General features: G+C 39.2%; 1 protein-coding gene across 1 annotated transcript in view; it reads right to left on the minus strand.

Moving 5' to 3' along the window:
- Positions 1 to 7,078, minus strand: part of LOC115625894 (zwei Ig domain protein zig-8) — a 97,415-nt gene extending 90,337 nt beyond the window's left edge. The window contains exon 1 of the mRNA XM_030521125.1: positions 6,255 to 7,078. The gene's annotated coding sequence lies outside the window, so the exon portion shown is untranslated. The remainder of the gene's footprint in view (positions 1 to 6,254) is intronic.
- Positions 7,079 to 13,161: the final 6,083 nt, after the last annotated feature.

Consider the following 13,161-nt stretch of genomic DNA (forward strand, 5'->3'; position numbering starts at 1 on the left):
ATTTATACCGCATGCCCGCATAACAACGAAATAAAAATACAAAATTAAGCTGAAGCCATCCGAATGTGTGCGTGTGTTTACATATTTATTACAAATTTAAAAACGAAAAAAATGTTCATTCCAAAGCAACAAAATCAGTGTCAATCATGTCACAGTTCAACGTTTTATTTGCTTCACGGTCCAACGATGCGCGATGCCGAATAAATAAAGAAAACGTTCCTGGCATGTGCGTGCACAGAGCAATTGTCGTGCCAACTCGACAGACAACAAAAGAAATACATTGTGCACAATATTATATTAGAATAAAAAGCCAATGCTGAAGCTAAACGCAGATGGGAGTGTCCGTAAGCAGCAAAACAGAAAAAAGACAATTTCGCCAGCGGCGCAAGAAGAAAAGTCGCCAAGAAGTCGAGCGTTGCCTTAACGCCAACACCAACACCATCCTCTGCAGAGCAGCAGCAGCAGCAGCATATCAACAATAATGGCAACAACATACCAGTGTGCGACGTTGCGTGTCCATTTTAGTTTTGGTATAAAGTTGGACTATTCTTGCTCTAGTTGTTGTTGTTGTTGTTGTTGTTGCTGCTGCTGCTAGCCTCCATTGTTAGCGGCCGCAGCGAAAAATGGCGCAAGTAAAAATACAAAGTAAACTAAATACCGGCCAAGCCCAGGCTGAGGTTCAAGCCATCGCAGACAGGAGCAAAACAAAAAGTACGTTGATATTAGTATGTGAGTGTGTGTATGTGTGTGTGTCTGTGTGTATCTTTATATACGTATGTAGAGGGTAATTCTTAGTTAACGAGCAAGCAAAACGTATTCACGCTTTGCTTAATCCCAAGGGACAAAACATGCCAAATACTCGACGCATAAAACAGAGTTTGTGTGTGCTATGATCCTCAAAGTCTCTGTAGATGTGTGTGGGTGTGTGTGTGTGTGTGTGTGCTTAGGACGAAACTACAGCTAGTGCCAAAGTGGCAATGTGGCAAAGCGTGAGTGCTGCCGCCGCCCTCCCTCTATGGTCATACGATTTAAGCCCTAATTGTGGGCAATTACTTTTTGTTCTGCTAATAAAAACGTTAAAAATATTTGCGTATTTTAACTAATGATTTTCGGCCTAAGCACTTTACGGTCAACACCAGCGAATGGCTCCGTCTCATTGCCTAAACAAACAGCAAAGTAAGTGACGTAAACGTGTTTTGAGGGCCAAGGTACGTTCAAAGCTTCCTACACGCGCTCGGTGTCTATTTTTGGAGGAACTAAGTCGCTGTGCATGTGTTACAAGTTCTAATGACTTGAACAAGCATTCGTACCTATTACACATACGCCCCATGTGACGTACATAAGCGTACACCGACACAGTTATTAATAATTCATTTTGGACAAATAGAATGTTTGCATTTCAAGAGACCCACACAAACATACGTATTTTCCGATAAATCGCAGGCAAAGGGAACACAAGGTAGCAAACTCAACACATGCTTTTAGCATAATTAGTTGGTATTCAATAATTTAACGCTGTTGGTCACCAATATCGTTATTTGTCTGCTCTAGAAAGCTAATTTGGCGACTGTGGCCTTTTCCGATTGAACATCTCACTAGTCTCACCTGCTCGCAATGAACTCCCTCGACATAGCCTCCCGAAAAATCAGACCTATACTAAGCCATGATTGATTGTTCGCATTAGTCGACTGACACTTTCAGGCACGATAGCAAAGAAATTGCCCAGATTAAGCTATCGATTAGACATTTCCGGCTATTTACAATACATTTTTTTACTCTTCATATGTTCCGATGTTGTATTGCGTGTTTGTTTAGCCATCTGGCATTTATTTTGGCCGTAACACGCCGCTCTCGTTTTGACTATGCAAAGGTGTTGGCCTCATTACAGATAACAGCTTATGCTGTTAATCTCTATTCAAAAGCAATGTAATTTTAATTATCTACTTAAAATGTTGGACCAACATTTAAATGCTGCCAGTACATTTTAATGGGTTTGTTTAATTGGATTTTAGGGAGGAGTGAGCAAACATAATATCTGGTCAAGCCCAAATGCTGTGCAGGTAGCGATTTATAAGCTTTTAATTGACTTTCAGTTGAAATTATTCGCTTACTAACTGATTGACTTATTTTGATAGTCACGATTTGAAACATCATATCTTTGAGCGTCAATTTAAATTTGGGGGAATTGTAAGAATGAAATGTATATATTCGCCAATAGAATGTTATGGATAACAATATATAATCGTCAAATTGGCATGGAAGCGAAGGAACTAAAAAGGCTGTAGTCGTTTGTTGATTCAAATTTTTTAAAATAAAATATTATTAATAAACGCATATAAAGCGTGAATTTTAATTTAATTTCATTTCATTTTTAACCTGATATTGCACCTCAAAGTGGGCAACATTTTATTTCAGTTATACCCACTCAGGCAACGAAGAACGAACTACTATACGTATTCTTGTGGGAAATGGGGCGATTGGCAAAATGGCATTTGTTTAACTATTTGAAATAGAACGAATACTTTCTTACACAAGCGAATGCCTATAAATGATGAAATTCTATCGGCAATATTCATACATAAGTATATTTATTTGAGTAGTTTTCAATAAAGTCTACAATTTAGGTTCATATAGAAAATTACACTTTAAATTCTTCAATATGAAGGCCAAAATTGAATTAATTGTATAAAGGAAAATAACTGGGGCGCTTGTGAAAATCACAAACAAATCTGCCTTTCTTATGGCCGTGTGTATTTTGCATACGAAATTCAATGTGTGACAGTCGTCCCTAAAAATATGCCAAGCAAAATGCCAAACACACACACACAGCCGTTTAAGATAGCAGCTGTCTGCTGCATACGAGTTAAGGCAAATGAAAATGAAATGCTAATAAACTTTTTATGCCTGCGAGTCAAAAGATTGAATAAAATATTAAATTGCGCCCGCTCAAAATTCATAGCTATGCTGATTTTGGTTTTAAATGCAAGCTCTGCCAAGCGTAGAGTAGGTCTGTGTATGGACTGACACAGTTGTCTGTCTGTACATGTGTCTGACTGTGTCATACGCATGTGTGTGTTTGAGCTTGTGTGTATAGACCAGTATGGCTAAGCCACATATGCTAAACATAATAACTGGAGTACGTGCAAACACACGCAGAGAGAACACAGAGGGTACAGAGCATTGAAGGCAAAATGGATAACAGACTTGGGCATGTTAACATGACATCATCTCAGCGTCTGTGGCTGTGCAAAGTCTAATGAATAAAAATGATTTTTAAAAACAAAAAGCCAGCAGGCCAGCCAGCGTGCCAGCTTATGGCAGCAACACAAAAACAAAACAAAAACAACATCAGCAATCAGTTACAATAAAATAAGCAGACAAACTGCCAGCAGGCTGCCAGCCAGTCTATGGCCTAGCATTAGAATTTGGTTTCCAAGTGGTTCAACTCACTAGGCAGCCAGCCAAGAAGTCAACAGCCATCATAACTAAATGACAAACTAACACGAAGGCGTGGCCGTGCGAAGACGCTTTTTTCTGCTGACGTTTTTCTGGCCTTCCTCAGCCTGCAGTATGAACACACAATGTTGGCCAAACAGCCTTGCTTGGCTTGTTGTTCTATAATCCTTTATTATAATTTTGTGTGTGCGATTTGTTTTTATTTGCTGTTGTTATTATGCTTGTAGGGATTTTGCATAAATAACTGGGGCAAAAACTATTCAATTTCATTTACAATCTGCAATCAAATGAGGAAAAACAGGAATAGCAATTGGCAACAGCAAAAAGTGAAATGTAATGTCTTTTGCTAGCAGCACAAGTTTTTTGCAATTAAATTTTTTATCTTTCCCATTATATTCTTTTGCTTGCAATATCAACTTATGCAACATGTATACCATACTTTTACAAAAGATAGCATTATTTTTATAAGTTATATAATTCTAATAAAATATTTATACTTCAATGGATAGCAATTAGAATTTCGGAGGGGAATTGGTATAATTTCCTATCAAATTATTTCTATAAATTTAAAAAATAATGTTTTTTCTCTCCTCTAAATATTAATCTCTAATCTCAATCTTTATTATTACCAACTACGACAACTTATGTTTGTTGCGGGACTTTCATGTGCTATATATGTGTAACTATGTGGACCACACGGAATTTTAATTTAGCAATATCAACAAAAATTCTCCCACTGTTCACACAAATCTATATCGTCATACCCAGGAATTGGAGGGCTCTTACATTTAGCGTCAGTGACAAAAGCGACGTCAAGAACTGACAACAGCAAACGTATATCATGGTTACCCTTTAAGGTGTCGACAAGATTGTGTGTTCCACCCGACGGTGACAGCGTCGTTGAAATATTTGACACGTTTAGCGAAGTGACAGCTAAGCACTGAAAACCCGCCTCAGCATAATTTCCAAACAGAGACGCAGAATGTTTGTTTGAGCGTCTACCTCACATGAGCATAACTGCCTTATTTATCGTGCAACAGAACAACAGAACATCAAATTCACAATATCGATTATTAAAGTGGAGCGTGAGGGGCTTATGGTATACTCTAAAATTTTGCTCGACATCGTGCGCATCCACAGTTTGTTCATTAAGATATTTCGTTTCCATTGATTTCCTTACCTTACTTCAATTAGTAAGTTGACACTGTTGACTCTAAATGGAAAATACGTTGCTCGTTGATTTGCATGACACGTTCAGAAAATTAATGGGCTGCCTACATATAATTGTAGTTATACTGTTAAAATGGATCAAATATATTTCACACTATAGATAAACAAGGATTTTATGCTTGGCCTGGCAACAATGCACAGCTAGCCTGCCATAGACGAGTTTCTATACATTCGGAAAGGAAACATATAAGTCTATTTCGCAATAAATTAGTTTAATAGATCAGATCAGGTTCAAAAATACCTTTCAAAAACAAATAAATATATTACGATAAGAAATCCGTTATGATATTTCCTGAAACAGTGCAGCTAAGTCCTCCTGTATGTGGAAGTCTATATTAATAGTCCAAGTCCGTTGTTGGACTCAAATAGTTATGTAGGACTCATATAAGTTATAGGATCTGCCACTTTCCATGTAGTTTGGTACAATTATTTAAATGGGGCGTTGCCAGCAACAAGAATAATTTCTTAGACGTGGCACCGCTTAAGAGTTTATTTAAACAGTCTATTCTCCAGTTCCTGTGTGTAACAGTCATCAAAAGCTTATAAATTAATAAATATGTACTTCTCTTTTGTCAGCTCTTATTATACATTTTTAATTTTATAATAGATTTTCTGCTTAATAATTGGCAAACAACTATCGCACACAATTTCTAAGCTTCATTGTTAACAGACTTTAGCAAATTTTAAGCCGAATTTCACATCAATCCGAAGCTAATAAATTGATGAATATTTACACTCAATTTAGCAATTCAAAAATTCAAAGACCTTTGTAGATTATCGCGGACTTTAACATTCCTAATTATACCTGTCAATTTAAAATGATCAAAGTTCCAGCTTAACTTTCAAGCAAACTTAAATGGCCTGCGGTTCGGTTGCAAGAAGCAAGCAAAGTATTTATTTCGGCATTCAATTTATGCGTGTGAGTGTGAGTGCAAAAGTGTAAGTGTGAGTATGAGTGTAGGATGGATATAGGGTGTGGATGTTGGTTGTGTTTGGCTTTGACAAGCGGCAAACTTTTCTTGCACGCATTTTGCAAATGCCGTTGGTCATAAACTAAACGAAACTTTAAGGCCCCGCTAAGCAAAAGGAAGCCAGAGGCCACATTATACTAATACATACATACATATGCACGTGCCGCAAACAAATGCGGGAAACTGTTAGCTGGAAAGTAAAAGTTTTAAATGCACTTAAGCCGGGTGCTAAAACCAACACAGTGACAGTTGGAGTCGGCCAAAACAAAGAGCGAATAACTGAGATTTGTTTATTGTGTTAGCTGGCTGGCCTGTGTTTCCATTGCTGCTTTTATTTAGCGGCTACGCAAACAAGAGCAAGCACGCAGAAAAAATTTCTCAACTTTGTCATGGCAATGACACCTTGTTGGCTTATCGGCCATGCATATGCAAGCGAACAGCGACACACACACACACACACACACACTCGAGAAGTGGTGTATAGTGGGTGGGTGGGGGTTTAGCGATTTGGGTCAAAGTGTTGGCAAAACAAGAATGCAAAGCATAGCGCCATTTGCCGTCGCTATTGCCGCTCGTCGCTCGACGCTTTTTTTTTACCTTTTTTGCTTCCGTTCCGTTCTGCGTAGTTTTCCGGTTGGTTGTCCGACTGACTCGAGTTCAGTTCAGTTCAGTTCAGTTAGATATAGCTTGGCTTAGCTTAGTTAAGTTTAGTTTGGTTTGGTTGAGTTGAGTTGAGTGGGTTGTGCTTTCACTTTCCTTCATCACTTGTGTGGACTATTGTTTTTCGTCGTCGACGTTTTAGTTGGCGCTCACACAGGCGTTCACAGTTGTCCTGACAATGTGTTGAGTGAGGACATTTGCGACTGTTGAACAAACAAAAACACACGAGCACACATACGAGTACACATTCACATACATATATGCACGTACACAGAGTGAGCGAAACGGTGTTGCAAATTTTTTCGCCTTGTTGCTGCCTTTCACTTGCGGCAGAAATGCCAGCCAGACATTTTTCAAGCGCACAATTGCGTTTTCAAGGATAAAGAGGCATATACGAGTATACGCACGCTACGATTATAAACTTTTGCGGCAAACTCACGCACGCACTTATACAAACGCAGATACACGCAGACGCGCACCCACGAATCTCAATCTCAAGTGGCTTGAACAGCGGCGGCGGCTATTTACGATTCATCCGATGGTTATTGTGATTATTTTTATTCTTATTCTGCTCTGATTCTGATTGACAAACTGCACGCACTTTTGACGAGTACCTAAAGCCGCCTTCTTCCTGCCGCACTACTTCTACTTCTTCGTGTTTTTATTGTTGTTGCTATTGTTATTGCACCGTTTAGCAATGGCTGAGCGGGCAGAATGTGTACAAGTATGCCGTTAGCTTCCGTTACGAGTACAGCTTGCAACGAGTATACGACGCAGACTAAAAAGTAGAAGCCCACGAGCACGGTGCACGCCCGTATAGCAGCAAACGGTAAAAGGCAAAAGGCACAAGCTCGGCTGACAGCTGGAAGTGCCGAGCACAGCTGCTGCTGTTGCTGCTGAGCGTGCGAGTTTGCGAGTCTGCGCCTAGCGCCGAGCTCAACGAGCTTTCGCTCAGCAGGACTACTTAGCTCTGAGCTTTATCCTACTTTCAATTACCAGCAGGTCAGTTACGCGCATTCATTGTTGACTCACAACGAAGGCATTGGTTTCGTTTTCATTGCACGATGGCTGACAGCTGACGGGCCGCGAGCTTCCAGTTTAAGAGAGTCGCCCCACACTTCCAGTCCTCGACTCTCTTAGATCTCAGACGGCATATTCAATGAAAAAAAAACAAAAAAAAAAACAACAAAAAATCAAATAAAAACAAAACTTCGTTTTAGCTGTGCTACATTTCTAAATTGCGTTTGCTTTGCTAATGTCACGTGCTTATTGCGTTACTCATTTAATTCAACTAGGCGGTTCGACCGCACAGCTGAGACGACAAACAGACGAGGCAAGGGAAGGCTGCACAGTTCATGCAGCAATTTTAGAAATACTTTAGGCCCACACCATTCCAGCGGATTTTGGTTGAAAGCCTCATCTCAGCTCTAGCCACAGGCCTAGTCGACATTCTGGCTGGCCGTCTCTCGGGTTGCAAATCAGTGCAGAGTGTTCTACGAAATTGATGCGACACTGCAGCAACCGCCAGTGGCAGCTAAACTTTTGTGGTGACCATACGTGAAGTAGACTCTGGCCTCAAAGACACGACAAGCACCACAAAACTACACACACACGCCTACGCTCACTACCATACATATCCATATGCACTATGAAACAAATATTGAATAAAGGACTATTTATGAAATTAACTTCTGCAAAGAGCGTACAGCTTTTGATCTGAAGGATGAGAATCGATATGACAAGATGCATTTGTAGACGCATCAAATAAGAAAATAGTTCTTAGCTTAATTAAATTAATTCAATTTTTTAATTGAGGATTTTAACGAAGCTAACAAATGTGAACAAATGGAGGAAGTGAAAAATAACACAAGCTAGTTAAAACATATCCTAACAGCACAAATTAAAAATGTTTGTTAATAGTTAAGCAGAAAAGAAGGTTTAAAATACCCATACACTGAGCTAAATGCAATAGTGAAATACTCATATGGTTGTAATTCTCTCAGTGTTGATACCAGGACAACGACGACGACGACTATGACGACTACGACGACGACGACAACTATCGCTCGGCAACATCCGGCGGCTCTAACGTACGAGGTTTGCCCACATGCCGCTTGTCATTTTCCATTAGTGCACCATGCCGACCAACCTCAATGATTTCTTACTTACAGCGCGCAATTTGTATGTGTGTGTGTGTGTGTGTGTAAGTGTGCGCGGGAGCACGGAAGTATGGCCCGGAGCGGACGCTCACACAGATACAGATACAGATACAGATACAAGCACACACCCATATCCCACACCCACACATGCGAATGTATATGCATAATCGCATTCGTATTGGTTTTCGAATGCTGTCGAGTGTCGAGCACTGCTGACATCGCTGCTGCCCGATGCGACTCGAGTCAGTGTACATGTACACGTATGTATGTGTGCGTGGTCGACTAAAAAGTACAGGAAATTGCTTTTGCATGACCGCATAAGTGGCAGGAGACGACAGAGAAGATGGCAGAAGATGGCAGAAGATGGAGAGCGCCGTAAAAGGGAAGCTGCGGCGATTGCAAAAGAATTGAGCTCAAAGAAATAAAAATGTATAAACTTTATCGAATGATAGTTTCGCGTTTTGTGCATCCCCATTGCCTTGTGCTCATCAAGCATTATTTCAGAAAAGAAACGAAAAACACCGATACATTTGCCATCTGCACTGCACCCATGGGTGGCAGCTGAAAAATGCTTTACATTTATTAAAATAAGCCGATCGGCATTATTCTCACACTTTATAAACGACCACAGATTTTTCAAAGGAAAAAATAACTACTGCTGCATAAATAATGCAAGAAAACAATTGGCTGCACAGACACACACAAACAAATCACTGGTTGGCTGTTGGTTGGCTTGACTGCTGGTTTTTGGTTAAATAGGTATTGCATGTCTGTGCGCCATTCGGTCAGCGGTCAATAAGCCCGAATCGTACCATTCAGGCTGTTTGACCTCGTTTAACCACCCGTTGTCACCAGCCACGCAAAATGATGTTCGTGCCACAGCGATAGCTAGATTTCATTCCGAAAGTGTTAAAATTATATTATTTGTCATATTATTTCACTGTACTATATACAAGTACTGTTGTACTTCCCTTTGCCATCTTAAACTTAAACTCAACAGATACAACAGATCATTTAAAAAGCGAGGAAGCTTTTCGCCAGTCAATAACAAATATAAATATATTAAGTTGTATTATTGTGTCATTGCTGTTAGGCACTAAAATTTATACCAAGGCAACAGTAGCAGAAGTGGCACTTATTTTGCTAGCACTCCTCTTTCATATCAAATCTACATATTTACTGCCCTCATTGCCTATTGTTTATACTGGATATATAATTACTGTAACGCATTCTATCCTGGAGTGAGCTGCAAAAGCAAACTGTGCGCTTATTTGTACGTATTAAATTCGTAATTACTACCCATTACGATTATAAAATAGAATCGGTAACACTTAATTGCAAATTCTGTAACTCCCACCGCAATTGAAAACATCAAAAACATTATTTGAAGAGGGGTCGAGATAGCAATCAGTGCAATGTTTTGTCGTATTCTTTCGGCTTTAAAATGAAATTTTGTTCATTATTAATTTACAAGCTAAAGAAAAGCGAGCGTTTTTTTTTTTAAATTACAAGTAGATTGAATATTGGAGAGCAGTCTAATATGTTTGAAGAAGAACGAAAGTGTATCGAACTGTTGGGCAGTAAGTTATACTATTAGTTAAGTGGGAATTCTAAGCAGACAACGCGCCCATTCTCAGGCACAACTCGGGCGCTAATTCTGCAGAGCGGTTTTGTGGCATACTGTCTGCTTAAATATATGAAGTATTCGAAGTAAAGGGAATGATAGAAGCAACTTGCCATACACAAATGCCTATTTTCAAATTATAACCTAATATTTTGGTACATATATAGTACATAGTTATAAAGTTTTGCACATATTCTATGGGCTCTAGAAAAACTAATGCATTTTCAATATAAGAAGACGCATATCATAATTTTTTGTTTCCAAATACAACTTTTCAGCATCATTCCAAAAGATACAAACATTTTCGCTTTAATGTATTACATTCTTTTCCAGCGAGCTGCTGTAAGTGCAATTTGCAATTCTTTAAGACTATGTAGAATTTTTGACTTAAATATTTAAGCACAAGCATATTGGTGCTTTTAGCTCCCGACATGGACAGGCCGCTCCAGTGTAACATAAACTCGTATGTATGTAACATTAGGTATGTGGTATGTGGTACATAAGTATGTACTTGTATGTGTGTATGAAGTACCCATATGTATGTTTGCAGTTTTATTAAATCAATTTCGGTTGTTGCTCTTTTGTACTACTTTCGCTTGTTTTTAGACAGGCGGCTGACACTCGAACCTGCCACTGCTACTAGCTCCACCACTGGAACTCACTTACGAGTAAGCGTTTGTCTGTATGACTTCAGATTGACTGACTGACGGAATGGCTGACTGGCTAACGGATTGACTGAATAAGTAAATGTATGTCTTACATATGCTGACATGCAACAAACTTTACCTCTAGCTGAACATGCAATATTTCTGCCGATGGTGGAGACTGGTTGCTTTTGTGTACCTTTGGGTGCGTGTGTGTGTTATAACACTAGCCCCACAATTTATTTATCTACACAGAGATGTTCATATGCATACATACATACATGCATACATGCAGCCGGCGAAATGCGTGTTGCAATGCAAATATTGACAGTGCAAAACATATTACCTGATTACATTTGGGTCAAGCAATTTTTGGCACCAACGCGACACTAAATGTTGTTATTTGTTTATGTGTCAAAGGGGGCTCACATGCGCACACACACACACACACACAAACACACATAAATACATATACACATATTTATTTGTATGTGTTGGGGTGGCCGAGAGACAGAAATTAATTAAAAGTTGGCTTGGTTGGTTTGTTGTTAATATTGTTGTTGTTGTTGTTGTTGTTGTTGCATGTGCATGCCAGCAAATTGACAAACACACACACAGCAACTCAAACACTCACTCACACACTCTGCTTTGTGTGTGTAGATTTTTATGCGCGTGTGCTTTTTTACGACCTTGGAACAAAGTTAACATTTTGGGACACTCGCTGTCGCAATGTTTACAAATAATAATGGCATTTATGACCCTGGCGCTCACTCACATACACACAGACACACACACACACACAAAGCCATGGATATGGCAGATGTGTGAGTGTTCGTGTAAACAGCAGCTATTTGGGGAATTCTTTTATAATAATTTTATTTGCCACACATAAGCAAGCGCGCCTTAACTGCACAAGCCCTGCAAAATGCAACATTTTCGTTGTTATTTTATTTATTCACATTTTGTGTTGATGTTTTCTTCTTCTTTTTTTCTTGCTTGCGACAAAATTAATTTAATGCTTGGCTGCAAAATTATTCTAAGCATTTCTGGCTGGCTTTCATATACAATTTTAGCATAATTCGTTTATGCACCTATGATTTTGCAATAAGGACGCCAAGCGGGAATTTCGAATGTTTTTAGGCTCTTGCTAATATGGTTTTCCATGGAACATGCTCCTTGTGTCTGAGCTTAGGCCCACTTTATGTTAACTCAATTAATTTGTGAGATATCAAGAACAGATTGACACTTGTATGCACACATTCGCAGCCATAAATACTCGAACATATGTATGCTTGTATGTTGTATATGTTTGACATACTCACATATATGTATATGTATGTATATGTTGCGCGGCACCAACTGTCAACGAGCAACATCCTTTTGCAAGTCGCGTCCTGTGCGTTCATGTATGTGCCCTTTGCCATGCGTTTGCCAAACGAAATGGGTTTAAGCAAGTGCGAACACACTCGCATACACGCACACCCAGCACACACTAGAGTAGAAGTAACAGAAACAGCAGCACCAGCAGCGTGGCATTAATTTCCGTTAATTAAAATAAATACGTCAAGCGATAATAAATGACATGCTGATGATATTAAATGCACACCTACACGACACTGCGACATGGCAACGCATTGAGAGACGACACCCTCTTGGTAACTATAAAAAAGCTGAATAAATAGATATGAAAAAAAGACAGACAGCAATTAGTTGCGCCTGTTGCCTTATTTAAAGTACCTCGGTGTGTGTAGAAGTGTGGCTGTGTGCTCCAAAAACTGTCGTCGCTTTGTGCACTTTGCTGCAATTAATTGCATAATTGATTTGCTCCGAGGCAAGGCATAAATTTTGACTAGAATTAATTCCGCTGCCAGACCAATTTACAGCTGGCGCTTGGCCTCAAGAATCGCTTGAATCAACAAACTATTCATTCTGGCTATGTCTGATTAAGTGAGATCAGCCTACTACATATTTTTTTAAATCTTGCCAATATAAGCCAACAGTTTGTTATCTCTGAACTCAATGACAAAAAATGACAAACATATGTATTTTAAAGGCGTTGATGCCTTTTTATACCATAACAAATAAATGTATGAAGTTATTGTATGATCAGTCTTATGCCTAACTGCATTCTACAAAATATAGAAGAATTAAATGAAAAACATCAGATTTTCTTATTTGAGCATCTATTCATCTTTTGTTCGGAAATTGCAGGTGTGCAAGGATTTTTCGTTTACACTTGACCAAGCTAATGCGAGTTCACTGTATTTTGCAGAGTAGGGGCCCTTGGTCTTGGCCACAAGCTCTCGACCACGGTCACTGCTTTGCTTTATGGCACACAACATAAATTCTATTCAAATTCTATATCACGTCAGCACGTAAGCTGCTCTGTCAAGCATAATATGTACAGTCTCAGGTCT

The sequence above is a fragment of the Scaptodrosophila lebanonensis genome, unplaced genomic scaffold (assembly GCF_003285725.1).
Source record: "Scaptodrosophila lebanonensis strain 11010-0011.00,11010-0021.00 unplaced genomic scaffold, SlebRS2 tig00000001-arrow-pilon, whole genome shotgun sequence".
In the NCBI taxonomy this organism is placed as follows: Eukaryota; Metazoa; Arthropoda; class Insecta; order Diptera; family Drosophilidae; genus Scaptodrosophila; species Scaptodrosophila lebanonensis.